General features: G+C 37.6%; 1 protein-coding gene across 1 annotated transcript in view; it reads right to left on the reverse strand.

The window, feature by feature from the left end:
* Nucleotides 1–12555, reverse strand: part of Pappa2 (pappalysin 2) — a 232006-nt gene that overhangs the window by 84615 nt on the left and 134836 nt on the right. The gene's annotated exons all lie outside the window — the stretch shown is intronic.

Here is a 12555-nt window from a genome sequence, read left to right on the forward strand (position 1 = left end):
AGCCCCCAAGCAAAGGGCGAAAGAGGAGCCTGATGTTCCATGCATCTATCAAGAGGGAAGGAATATGCAGTTCCTGCAGAGATGAGCAAAGAAAAGACAGGCACAGGGAGATATTGGGTTCTGATCCACCCTAAGGAAGAATGACAAAGGCTGGCATTTCAAATCTCAGCGCCAAATAATTGAAAGACAATACAGACTGACAGAAAGTAGCTCCAGGGAACAAAGAAGCATGAAGCAACACGACAAATGATGAGATAGCATGATCCTGTTAAGACCAAAACCTGATTATTGCAAGAATGAAATGTAAAGGTACTAAGTTCAGCTTTGGCTGCTCAGCCTTGGATTAGGACTCTGGGGTCCTGTGAATCAGTCCCTGTTCTACCAGTAGCTTACTACATAGCCAGGAAGGAATATTTCTACAACTGAGCCCCTACATCTCCTAAATATAAAAGGCAGCCACTCCCTCTAAATATACCCCATGGGTCATTGAAATTACAAAAGCAAGGTCCACAGAAAAACTGCTGTCCTTTCTTCTGGTCTTTTTCTTCCCATCTCAAAACCCATGTCTGTGGTACATTTTCCATGAAAAGGAGACAACGACACTTAGATAATCCTTAAGTGACTTATATACTGCAATCAGTCCATCTATCGTTTTGAGAATAGCTTCTTAGAGGGCTGGAGAGATGACTCAGCCGTTAAAGGCTAGGCTCACAACCAAAAATATAAGAGAATAGCTTTTTAGGATAAAGTTTTTTTTTGTTGTTGTTGTTTTTTTTTTTTTTTTTTTTTTTTTTTTTTTTTTTTGTCATCATCACATATATGCTCCTGGGATCTGAAGAGGCTAAACAATTGGTGAATGGGCTAGTGATTGTGTTAATTCTCTGTGTTTCCAAAGTTAATGAATAAAAATAGAAAGTTGTGTTATTTGATGGTATGTAGTTGTTGTTTTATCCTTTATTCTTTATTTTATAAAGCCTACTTCAAAAGACAATAACCAAAAGGTACAAGACTACACAAAGGTAATGAAGGGGATCATGTGGTTTATGTGTACATAAAATAGTAGGTTTCTAGTTGGATCCCAAGGCAATCACACCAAATCAAATATGTATTATTCCTTCATTAATCTTTTCTTTAAAAGACTCTCAAAAGACTGTAAAATGGTCAGCCCTAAGTAGGATTTATGTACCATGCCTTTTCCTCCCAAGATTTAGAAATAATTGCAGAGGAGGGGTGAAATGAATTTAAGAGCCAGAGGTGGTGAGGGACTATGGGCAAACAGTATCACAGAAGTTGTGATAGCATAAATAAGACATATATATATACATATATGTGTGTGTGTGTGTGTGTGTGTGTGTGTGTGTGTGTGTGCGCGCGCGCGTGCGTGTGTGTATGTATGTATAGTCATATGATCCAGAAATTGCTTGCCTTGGTAAATACACAAAGGATTTAAAGACTTATAGCCACACAAATCATTCAGTAGGTATTTATATCCGCTTCCTTCATCTCTGCTGACACTTGGAAGCAAATAAGATGTCCTTCAACTGGCCCACAGGAATAAGATGGGAAGGCTATCCAATGCCTTGCTCTGGCCTCCAAGCACTCACATAGGCACATGCACCTGCCTGCATATATATATATATATATATATATATAGATATAGATATAGATATAGATATAGATATAGATATAGATATAGATATAGATATAGATATAGATATAGTTATATATGCCCAATACAGACCAAATATCAATGTAGAAATAGAAGTTGAGCATGAAGTCTCACTATTAGTCAAGAAATAGTGTCAACTGTTAGCTTCTGGGAGAGAGAGAGACAGGTATCTATAAGAAGATAGTCTCCAGTACATTGACCATACTCCAGCAGAAGGCCACATAGTCAAGAATATTTAGGCAGCACAAATTGGTCTTGACAGTGTTAAAAACAAAGGGACACAAAGTTTTATGGATAGGGAAGAAGCAAAGGATATGATCAAAATACATATGAAATTAAAAAAAAACAATAAAATACTCTCTTGAAAAATCTTTTGTTACATAACTATGCTGAGGAAAGCACAACAAGGTTATGGATTATATAGACATATATGAGCATCTTCATAATAAATATATAATACTTAGATATTTGACTCATTGATATGTACATATAAACATAAAAATGCTTTAACATGGAATATTAATTCACAGTATAAGAATTGCAACCTGGAGACAGACCCACATACCTGTATAATGTTTACATTATTTCCTTGACTTAAATGTTTTATGTTCATTATGTTAATTAAAAAAATACTGATTTATAGTAAAAGGAAAATGGAAAAGGAGACAATCTGCAGGTGATACAGGTCTTTCCAACAATATTTATTGTCAATTAAAAACTAATACATATGTTTACAAAATTAAACATCTGTTTAGTCATGTGATCCAGAAATTGCTTGCCTTGGTAAATACACAAAGGATTTAAATACTTATAGCCACACAAAATCATTCAGTAGGTATTTATAGCAGCTTCCTTCATATCTGCTGACACTTGGAAGCAAATAAGATGTCCTTCAACTGGCCCACAGGAATAAGATGGGGAGGCTATCCAATGCCTTGCTCTGGCCTCCAAGCACTCACACAGGCACATGCACCTGCCTGCATATATTCACATACCACACACAGAGACACTGGGTCAATTAATTAAAATGTTTAAAAGAATAGTTTTCAACATAAACTCCAGCATCTGGGGGATGGTGCTGTGGCAATGGGAGTTTATCAGTTCTAACAACTAGATGATTCTAATGATAGCTATGGATAATGGGGAGTATTATGCCTATGAGAGGTGGGATGGGTTAGGGACGTACTAGAAATCTTTGTACCTGACTTTCAACTTTGTAGGGAATCTAAAACTAATCTAAAATAACATCATTTAATATTATCAATACTCTTCTGAAAGGCACAATTATTTAAACAGTTAAATCATTTCTAAATTAGTTTTATAGTTCAATGCACATTGCATTAACCTTTTCTGAAAGATTGCTGTGCTTGAATGTGAAATACTCTCATCCATCATTATGAAAAGAATAAAAACAAAGATATAATTTAAAATATGACCAAAAACTTTTCTATGTTTTGATTTTTATATAACTTTGTTATTTTCCAGGGTGGGGGGGGCTGATATCACTGATTCAATTTCACTTGATGAATATGCTAACACTCCCATTCAAGCCATAGAAAAGGTAGCTCTGGAGCAGGTTGAGAATTCAAGAGAAATGAGCTTGTAAATAAATTCTGGATAGAGGCCATTTATAAAATAGATCTGTGTTGTCAACCAACAGAGTTGAAACATACCACTGAGTGGGCAGCTCAGATAATCCACCTACCTACAAGAAACTAGGGAATTTGTATGGCAAGAACTTACTTTTCAAGTCACTGCTCTTCTTGCTTACTCTTCTCTTCCTGCATGCTAATTCCTCATGCAGTCCTTTGGCTTAAATAGTTCAATGGGCAGAATTCACATGGCTGTCACATGTGGCTCTGTCAGGGTGTTCAACACTTACATGCTTTTAAGTCTAGCACCTATGAGCATATTTGCCTAGCCGAGGTTAATCCTGTTGTGGAGTTGTTCCTGCCTTCTCTATCCATGCTCTTGTGGCATCTCAGTAGGAGTATTATTATGTCTGTGTGGTTGGGATATCTTCTCTTCCCCCAACCCGTGTGTGTGTGTGTGTGTGTGTGTGTGTGTAGGTGAGGAGTATTTTTGGTTGTCATACTCTATCATTCTCTGCCTATTGCCTTCAGACAGATTCTTTCCTGAACAAGAAACTTGCCATTTTGTCCATGCTAGCTGTCCAAGAAACTCTTAAGATCTACCTCTAATGTGTCTCCTCATAATGTTGAGGTTGCCGGCACATGAAATCATACCTGACATTTAACATGGATGCTGGGGATTCAAACTCAGGTCCTTGTGATTGCAAAGTAAGCTCTCTTACACACTGAACCATTTCTCAAGTCCTTTAAATTCTTATTACTGACAGATTATCTCACATTGGTTTTGAAGAAACAGATTTCAAATATAAGCTACCCAAAGTGGTGCCACACATGATGGATGACCTTGGGACAAGAAAGTATGTCACATGTAGGCCCCTATCTTATAGTGCTCTGGAATCAACTGCCAACTATGTAAATTCTTCTTGCTTAGACTAGAACACTATGGGGCCTGGGACAAAACTTCTCTTTTCCCAGTAACCTCTGATTCCCAGAACATTGTCTGAAATATTTCCCTGATCTGGGTTCTAATGTCACTAAATTTCTCCCAAAGCCCAAAGTACCTTTATTCTATCCTCTTTTGTGGCCTGGTCCACCAAACATTTCTAACTACCTGCATTGTGTGGAGCAGTCATTGACATTACACCACTTCCCGGTTAATCAATGCATCCAAAGTATAGATCCTCTGTGATTATTCTGACAACTATGGAATTCCAGTTACACTAATACACTTTGAAGGAGGGTGGAAGGGTTCTTGAAAATTGGTCATTCTTCTCAGTAAATCTTTCCTTATTAGAAATGAATCATGTAAATCCTAATCTTAGCTTTGCTGATCTGAAATAAGATCTTTGTAAAACATATACTTCAATCTTCAATGCAAAATGACTTTTGACACATTTTGACACCTAAAATATTTTGAAAGATGAATATTCTCTCTGTATACATTCACACATGTATACACATACATATCTCTGAGAATGAATACACACACACCTGAACTCACCATGAAAAGAATTCAATTTACAGATTGATTCACATTAAGCTTTTCATAAAGTTGCTTGAAGTGAAGCAACAGTTCTTCTTTTAATTGGAGTATGGCAATAGACATACACATGTACACATACATGGATCCGTTGTGTCAGTCCCAAACTATCACACAAAACAAAATAATATTCCAGTTTCTAAAATGGTAAAAAGGATCAAAACATAAATATCTGTTTATCCATTATTTATCTATCATTCATATGCTGGATAGACAAGAAATAGAAGAAAGAACTCAGGTTCTTACATGCATATTCATTTGAAAAAAATAAAGAACTAATTTAATTTTACATTAGAATATTTACTCTAGATAAGTGATAGTTTAAGGGAAAACTCAGTGCTCACTATCATTTTGTCAATTTTACATTAGAATATTTACTCTAGATAAGTGATAGTTTAAGGGAAAACTCAGTGCTCACTATCATTTTGTCAGTGTCTGTTACTTATTTTTCATCGTTTCACTCAGAATGTACACCTTTTTTGAGTCAGTGTTTCTTTGTGTAGTCTCAGCTATCATGGAACTAACTCTGTAGACTAGGCTGGCCTCAAACTCAGAGATCCTCCAGCCTCTGCCTCCCAAGTGCTCCCTCCCATCCTCTCATACCCTCCCCCCACCAACCCCTATCACATCCCTCTTCTGCTTATCAGGGAGGGTGAGGCCTTCCATGGGGGGAATCATCAAAGTCTGTCACATCATTTGGAGCAGGGACTAGGCCCTTCCCCATGTTTCTGGACTGAGTATCCCTCTATGGAAAATGGGTTCCCAAAGTCCATTCATACAATAGGGATAAACACTGTACCACTATGAGAGGCCCCGTAGACTACCCAGGGAGCCTGTTCAGTCCTAAGCTAGTTTCCCAGCTGTCAGTCTGGGGTTCATGAGCTCCCCCTTGTTCAGGTCAGCTGTCTCTGTGAGTTTCCCCAGCCTGGTCTTGACCCCTTTGCTCATTGCTCCTCCCTTTCTACAACTGGATTCCAGAAGTTCATCTCAGTGTTTAGCTGTGGATCTCTGCTTCTGCTTCCATCAGCTAGTAGATGAAGGCTCTAGGATGGCATATAAGGTAGTCATCAATCTCATTATAGGAGAAGGGCATTTAAGGTAGGCTCTCCACTATTGCTTAGATTCTTAGTTGGGATCATCCTTGTGCATCTCTGGACATTTCCCTAGTGCCGGGTTTCTCTTTAAACCTATAATGGCTCCCTCTATTAAGGTATCTCTTTTCTTGCTCTCCTCTATTTAATTTTAATACTAAATAAGTTAATGAGGTTTTAATCCTTTATATTGGCCTTGGATTTACATTGAAAACATCCAAAGATTAAAATATGTTTCTAGTTAGCTCTATCTACTTAGAAGTTACTTGGAAAAATGGTCATCATATTAAAGTCAGTAACCTAAAGGGAATTTTCTCTCAAATTAAAAGTAGAAAGTTTTTATTTTGTTTTGTTTTGTGATTCATTGACACACTCTTTTCTGACAATTGGTACTGTATCATTGCTCAGTTTCAAACCCATTTTTCATTGCCCTACTTTGTGATACCAGTCCTTGGCTATGAAAATTCTCTTTTGCTAGCAAGCATGGCATGGTGTTTTCTTCAGCAGTGAGTGCTAAAATACAGTGCAGGATGAAGGAACTTACCTCTTCCCTACCATATGATATCCTGTCTGTGCTTCCACTGTACACTATAGAAGCAATGTGTGGGACAGTACAGGATACTCAACACACAGGAAGTTACAGTAGTACTAAGCACACCACGTAGGTACATGCACTTGAATACTTGGTCTCTTATTAGTGACACTGCTTAGGGACACATTTAAGGAAGGGTGGCCTTGTTTGAAAGAAGTATGCCAATGGGAATGCACTTTGAGAGTTCAAAGATTCACACCACTTGTAGCTCATTCTTTTATGTCATGCTTATGGTTTAAGATGTGAACTCTTGGGATCCTGTTCTTATTGCCACAACTTTCACTTGTTGCCATGCTTCCAAACCACCATCACAGATTTTTTTTTTCTTCTGGAACCATAAGCCAACAAAAACTCCCTGTTCTTGTTCCCTTGTCTGTGGTGTTTTACCACAGCAACCATAAGTAACCAATATATATAGTTCATGGCATCAATGGCATCATATTATATCAAGCCTTCACTGTGTTAAAATGCCAAATCAAACTGGTGTTTTGGAGACCTAAATTGATACTATATGTAGGAATCCTAGGTACCTGTGACCAGGCATATCACAACAGCAAAAGAAAGGACAGTGAACTCAATAGGAGAAACCCCTTCCTCATACGCTTAGTAAACATAGTGCTAACTAATGAAAGACAAATACTAACAAAGCCCAGATATGATTTTAAGTAATGAGAGCAGATATGGAGAGGAGAACCAACAGATTAATAACCACCATAATTTCAAAGATGATGACAAAAAAATCAAAATAAAGGTAAGGAATTCTGAGACATCCTCTATGTGTACTGCTCCAACTTAGTGTCATCATGTTCTGCAAATTCTATCAACATTACTTTCAGTTATTCAATTAGATACTATAAAGCATTGTCCCAGCTTCCTGCTGAAAATCAACAATACAGGGACATGAGAACATCTGGTTGATAACACAAGACAAAACTAAAATCATCGGGCATTTCCTCTCAATTAAAGAATGAACTAGAATTAAATTCAGAAGCATCATTGATGGTCAAAGAATACAGTTTTGTTTTTATTGTTGTTGGTATTTTGTTAGGGTGGAGGAAAATAGAACTAAAGGCAAGAAACAGATGTTTCTTTTGCATTTTCCTCCGCACTAAAAGAGGCAAAGACAGCTAAGGATGTAGAGCAGTGTCAGGGCACTTGCTCTGTGTTTGATTCAATGCCAAGCACCACAGAAACACATAAAAGGAATCAGAAAAGGTTAAGAGTTAAACAAGCCATCTTTTTTTTTTCTCATCTGCTTTGCCCTAAAGACCAGGTAATGGACAGCTAGCTACTTTCTTCTATTAGTCAGAGGTCTGTTCTTTGCCCATCATCTATATCAACACTGCTATCTACATACTCAGACCAAAACTCTAGGTAGGGAAGATCAAATGCATTAGAAAAAGGGGCAGCAATGGACTACTGGCAGAAGCCTTTGAAAGACAAAAATTATATAGCATCCTAAAGGCAACTAGAGGCTTAAGTTCAGTACATGATCTTTCAGAATAAAATCTTGGCATGCTTTAACATGGTACTACTGTCTTTGTAAACAGTACAATGAAGCAATGAGCCCTGGGCTTATTGGCAGTGAAGATAAAGAAAGGTTGAAAATGAAAGAGAGACAAATATTTATCAAACAAATGCAAACAAAATGAAAACAGGAACGGAAATTTTAATTCCAGACAAAGTAGATTTCAACGCCAAAAGCAGAAGAAGCAAAATGTTTGGCAGGAGGTAGGGGCTTAACAAAGACCAAACGGCCCTAAGAAGTCACACACTTAATTATGAAACATCAAATTAGAGAGTGCAAACACTGCTGGAAAGTCAAGGAAAAACAGAAAGAAGAGCAGTTGTTTGGAAGGTTTGTACTAACTTCTCACCTAATATGAAACAAGCAGAGAGAGAAAACCAGACAAGCTGAAGGGAAAGTCCAAGGGCTGCAGAGAGATAAACAGTCAAGACTTTCAATGTTGTCATCAATGTCAAACCATATCTTTGGAAGTGGAATGGTATATTTTATTTCCAAAAGTTTAGCACTGGGGATCTTCTAAATAATTGGCCATATAGGATCAGAGGGGTGTAATCAAATTTTCTACTAAATCCATGCTACTAGAAGAACAAATGCCCCACTCTAGGAGAAGTACCATGCTCAACAGCAATTCACCTTGTGAATTTCCAAAGTCCTGATGTCCAACATTTTAATCACATAGATAGCCAAACCCTTTCACATGAACAAAGGTTTTGTTTCCCAAAGTCATTGATGCAGTCTGAAGACTGCTGGGGTTCATCTGATTCCCATGCATGTGACAGGCTACCTGGGACATTTTTCTAAAGTAAATAGAGCTGGGAAGCATAGGAGAACAAGAATGGTCTGAGTGCTTACTGAAAGTGCATGCCCCCCCCCCCAAAAGAGGGCTATAGCTAATGGATTCCCAATCAGGAGAGTAATATATAAGACTCAAAATTGGGGCAGTCATCATAAGGTGAAATGAGACTAAGAGACATCAAACCAACAGGTGCTCCATCCCCCACCCATGCATCTTCCTTTCTTCCTTGTTACCCTTCTCAACCTTTGCATTGTCTAAAACATTCCCAATACTTTAATCCTTCATTGTGTTTACACTAAATTTTACCACAAACCAAAATCATGTAGACAGCTTTATAGTGAATCTTTTTTCAAAAAAAACCATGAATGCCTAATAGGTATAACATCCTTAACATGCTCCAACCCTAAGATCTCAGGGTCTTTACCCTGCTTTGTCTATGACCTTGACCTCTACTCTAAATAAATAGTACTACTGTTCACCTAGCAAAAACAAACAAACAAACAAAAAACCCAAAGTGGTCTGTATGTCTTCATTTCAAATACTCATTCTTCTGCCTCCACCTTCTCACAGCTGGGATTTCATGCTTGTGCTACTATGCCCTGTATATACCATACTAGGGATAAATGTAGTCTGATTGATGTTAGGTCATCACTATACTGGGTAGACCATACTCCCCATTCACCCTCTTGTTGATTCTTTAAGAACATAACAAGTACATGCTTTGCTTTCCACTGATGTTTCTTAATTTTAGTCCACTATACTTTTTGCAATTAGAGTCTCAGTGCTAAACGTGGGCTTTCATTTTGATAAGAGGGGTTTTGTTTATGCTTTTGTTTTTCTATACTGTTGGTATTTCAGCGGGATGCAGAGTTAAAAAATTACTTTGTATAAAGAAAAATACTAAATGTCACCATGGAGCCATATTTTGGATTTTTCTGTTAACTGAGATTCTATATATCAATCGAGTTGAATGAAGTTATAGTGTTATAGCAGAGATGGGTTATGGGTCATCAATAGTTGAATACAAAATGGATAACACATATTGCTAGGCATCTGTCAGCTCTCCATTATCATCAGTGTAAGTATTAATGGAATTTGGGTCATAATGGGTAAGAAGGAGTTATCCAGGAATTCATTTCATGATACTTAGAATTTGAGGGTTTCATGCTATGGGGTATCTACACATACAGCAATGATTGATGTAGTACTGCTACCAAAGACTTCTATTTTATGAGTGCATAAGAATTCACATTTAAAATATATTCATGATAAGAATACATGAGACTTTTTACGTTTCCTGCGTATAAAAATTTACTATATTGTACTGGCTGCAAAGGAAAGCCAATTTTCATGGCTCCTGTCAGTCACATGTGGTTTGGAAATGTTTATACATTCCAGATGTACTCAGTGTAAACTGGAGAATCATATCCTATTTCTACTGGCTTGCACGCATGCATATAAAAATTGTTTTTCTCACAGTGCCACATGAAAATACATGAAGAATGAGCTTCAGTGATCACAATGAATTAACTTCCTTCTTGAACTTTCACAGCTCTGATGCTGAGGGCAGTTCTGGTCCGTCATGTTTACATAGGCTGGAACTTCTGCTTTGTTGCCTTTCTTGTTCAATTCTGTTCCATAGAACATTAAAAACAACTGCTGTGTAACGTAAGTTTCTCATACCTATTATGTATCAGGCCCTCTACTAGGGACTAGAAAATACTGAGCAGGACTTCCACTGCAGGGAACCCAGAGTTCAATGTGAAAGGACACTCAGTAAACAAATTATTACCACACACTGTGGTGATCACTTTGGTACAGCTTGTATTATATATTATGACATGTGAAAACAATGAAGAAGTTTGACAAAGCTTCCTGGGATGGGTGTCCTGATGATCAAGCTTGAGATGACAAGGACTGGACAGCATTCAAAAGAGTAGAAATATTATGTGCATGGACTCATTGAGAACACATGATTCAAGGACCTGAAGGAAATGGTATGTGGCTTAAGGCCAGATATAGAGCCAATACAGAAAACAATCTGAAAATACATGAAGAAGAGGTGATTATGAAGAAAAGCTACATTTTAATAATATGCATTTTGTGTTCGGGTTTGAAGGTATCGTCTAACTAAGAAAACATAAAAATCATGGGTGAACTAGCTCATGATACAATGTGCAATATCCAGACTGTCTCTCACTGTGGTTTGCTTCCTCACACTTAGCACAATCTAGTTAAAGCTAAATTAATACAAGTCACAATTGCTGCAAGAAGTACATAGCCTCTCAGATGTCCCTGTTCCCTGATTAGCAGCTAAGACTTGCTGACTAAATTTTACTGGATAAAGATGTTAGAAATAGTGGGCTACGATTCCCATTAGGTTATAAAAAATGATGTGGCTTCCCTATTGGGAAATTTCTGAAGTATTCAACATCTCTGGGCCTCTTTTTCTCTTGAATCATTAGTTATCATGTCTAAGATATTCAGTTTATGGAGAGCTTAACATGAAACAAACAGAGTAGCACATGAGATTTCACACTGTTCATATCAACTGGTGATATATCCTCTGAGGTCACCAGTCACCACAGTAATGGACTTTGGAGTGAATTTCCCAACTTCCTTTGAATCTTTGGGTAACTGCAGCCTTGGCTAACAGCTCATTTGCACTCTCACAAGAGAGCCTAAGCCTTTAGCACCTCTCTGAGGTACATCTAGATTTATTACCCCCCAGAAACCATGTCATATCAAAATGTTGAATCACTAAAACCGCTAAAAACCATTAGATTACATTCCTAATGGTAGCCCACAAGATCCATTCCCTTATTTGGCCATTGACTCATTCCTGAGACAAAGCATCCAGGTCCAACAACCAAATTTCATTATTTGGCTAACATGTCCAATGAGGATTTCCTAGCTCACTCTAGCACAGGCTCTCCCTTTTCTCCTTAAAAACCCACTCCTGGCTTGGAAAAACAAAACAACAACAACAACAAAAACTGTGCTGCTTCTGCTTGCTGTTGGCCTTCACATTCCCCCCACCCTGTTGCACTCCACACCGCAGTGTAATATATCTCCCATGTATTGAGAACTTGGTGTCTGGGTGTCTTTACAGAATCCTGTACAGATTCTGGGAGACTAACCTCCCTTATAGGTACTATATGAGATGATGATGGAACCCTTGCTTTTGTGATTAGGTTCTAGGTCACCTAGCAGGTGGGCCCACCTCCCTCTCTGAGGAGGCACATCTGTTATCCTTTGGTAGCACTAATCTATTAGACCATTGATATGTCATTCTACAGCACAGATGGTTTAATTCAAAGTGTTCCCCCTCAAAAAATAGGAATACCGTGAAGCATAACCCTTCTTCTAGCTGCTGTAAAGAATCCAGGGACCCTAGATGATGAAAATCACAAATGTCCACAGAAACACATGTAGCTAATATATTCCCAATGTGCATATGTGACCCTAAATTATTTTATCTGACATGCAACCTTAGTAAGTAGTTCTTAAACTTGTTGTATACATTGTCCAGGTGGGGAAAAGTGGATAAATATAGATTGCTTAGGGAACGTTGAGTTTTTGGCACAAAACTTTAGGCAGTTTATATAACAATGTTGACATAAAGTCAATTACTTTATATGTAAAAAAGATGTTAAGACTTTTGCAAAGATGGTATTTACCAAAAAAAAAAAAAAAAAAATTATACTCAACTAAGGAAAGAAAAATGTATTTGAAAAACCCAAATTT

This window comes from Phodopus roborovskii, unplaced genomic scaffold (genome assembly GCF_943737965.1).
Source record: "Phodopus roborovskii unplaced genomic scaffold, PHOROB, whole genome shotgun sequence".
Lineage (NCBI taxonomy): Eukaryota > Metazoa > Chordata > Mammalia > Rodentia > Cricetidae > Phodopus > Phodopus roborovskii.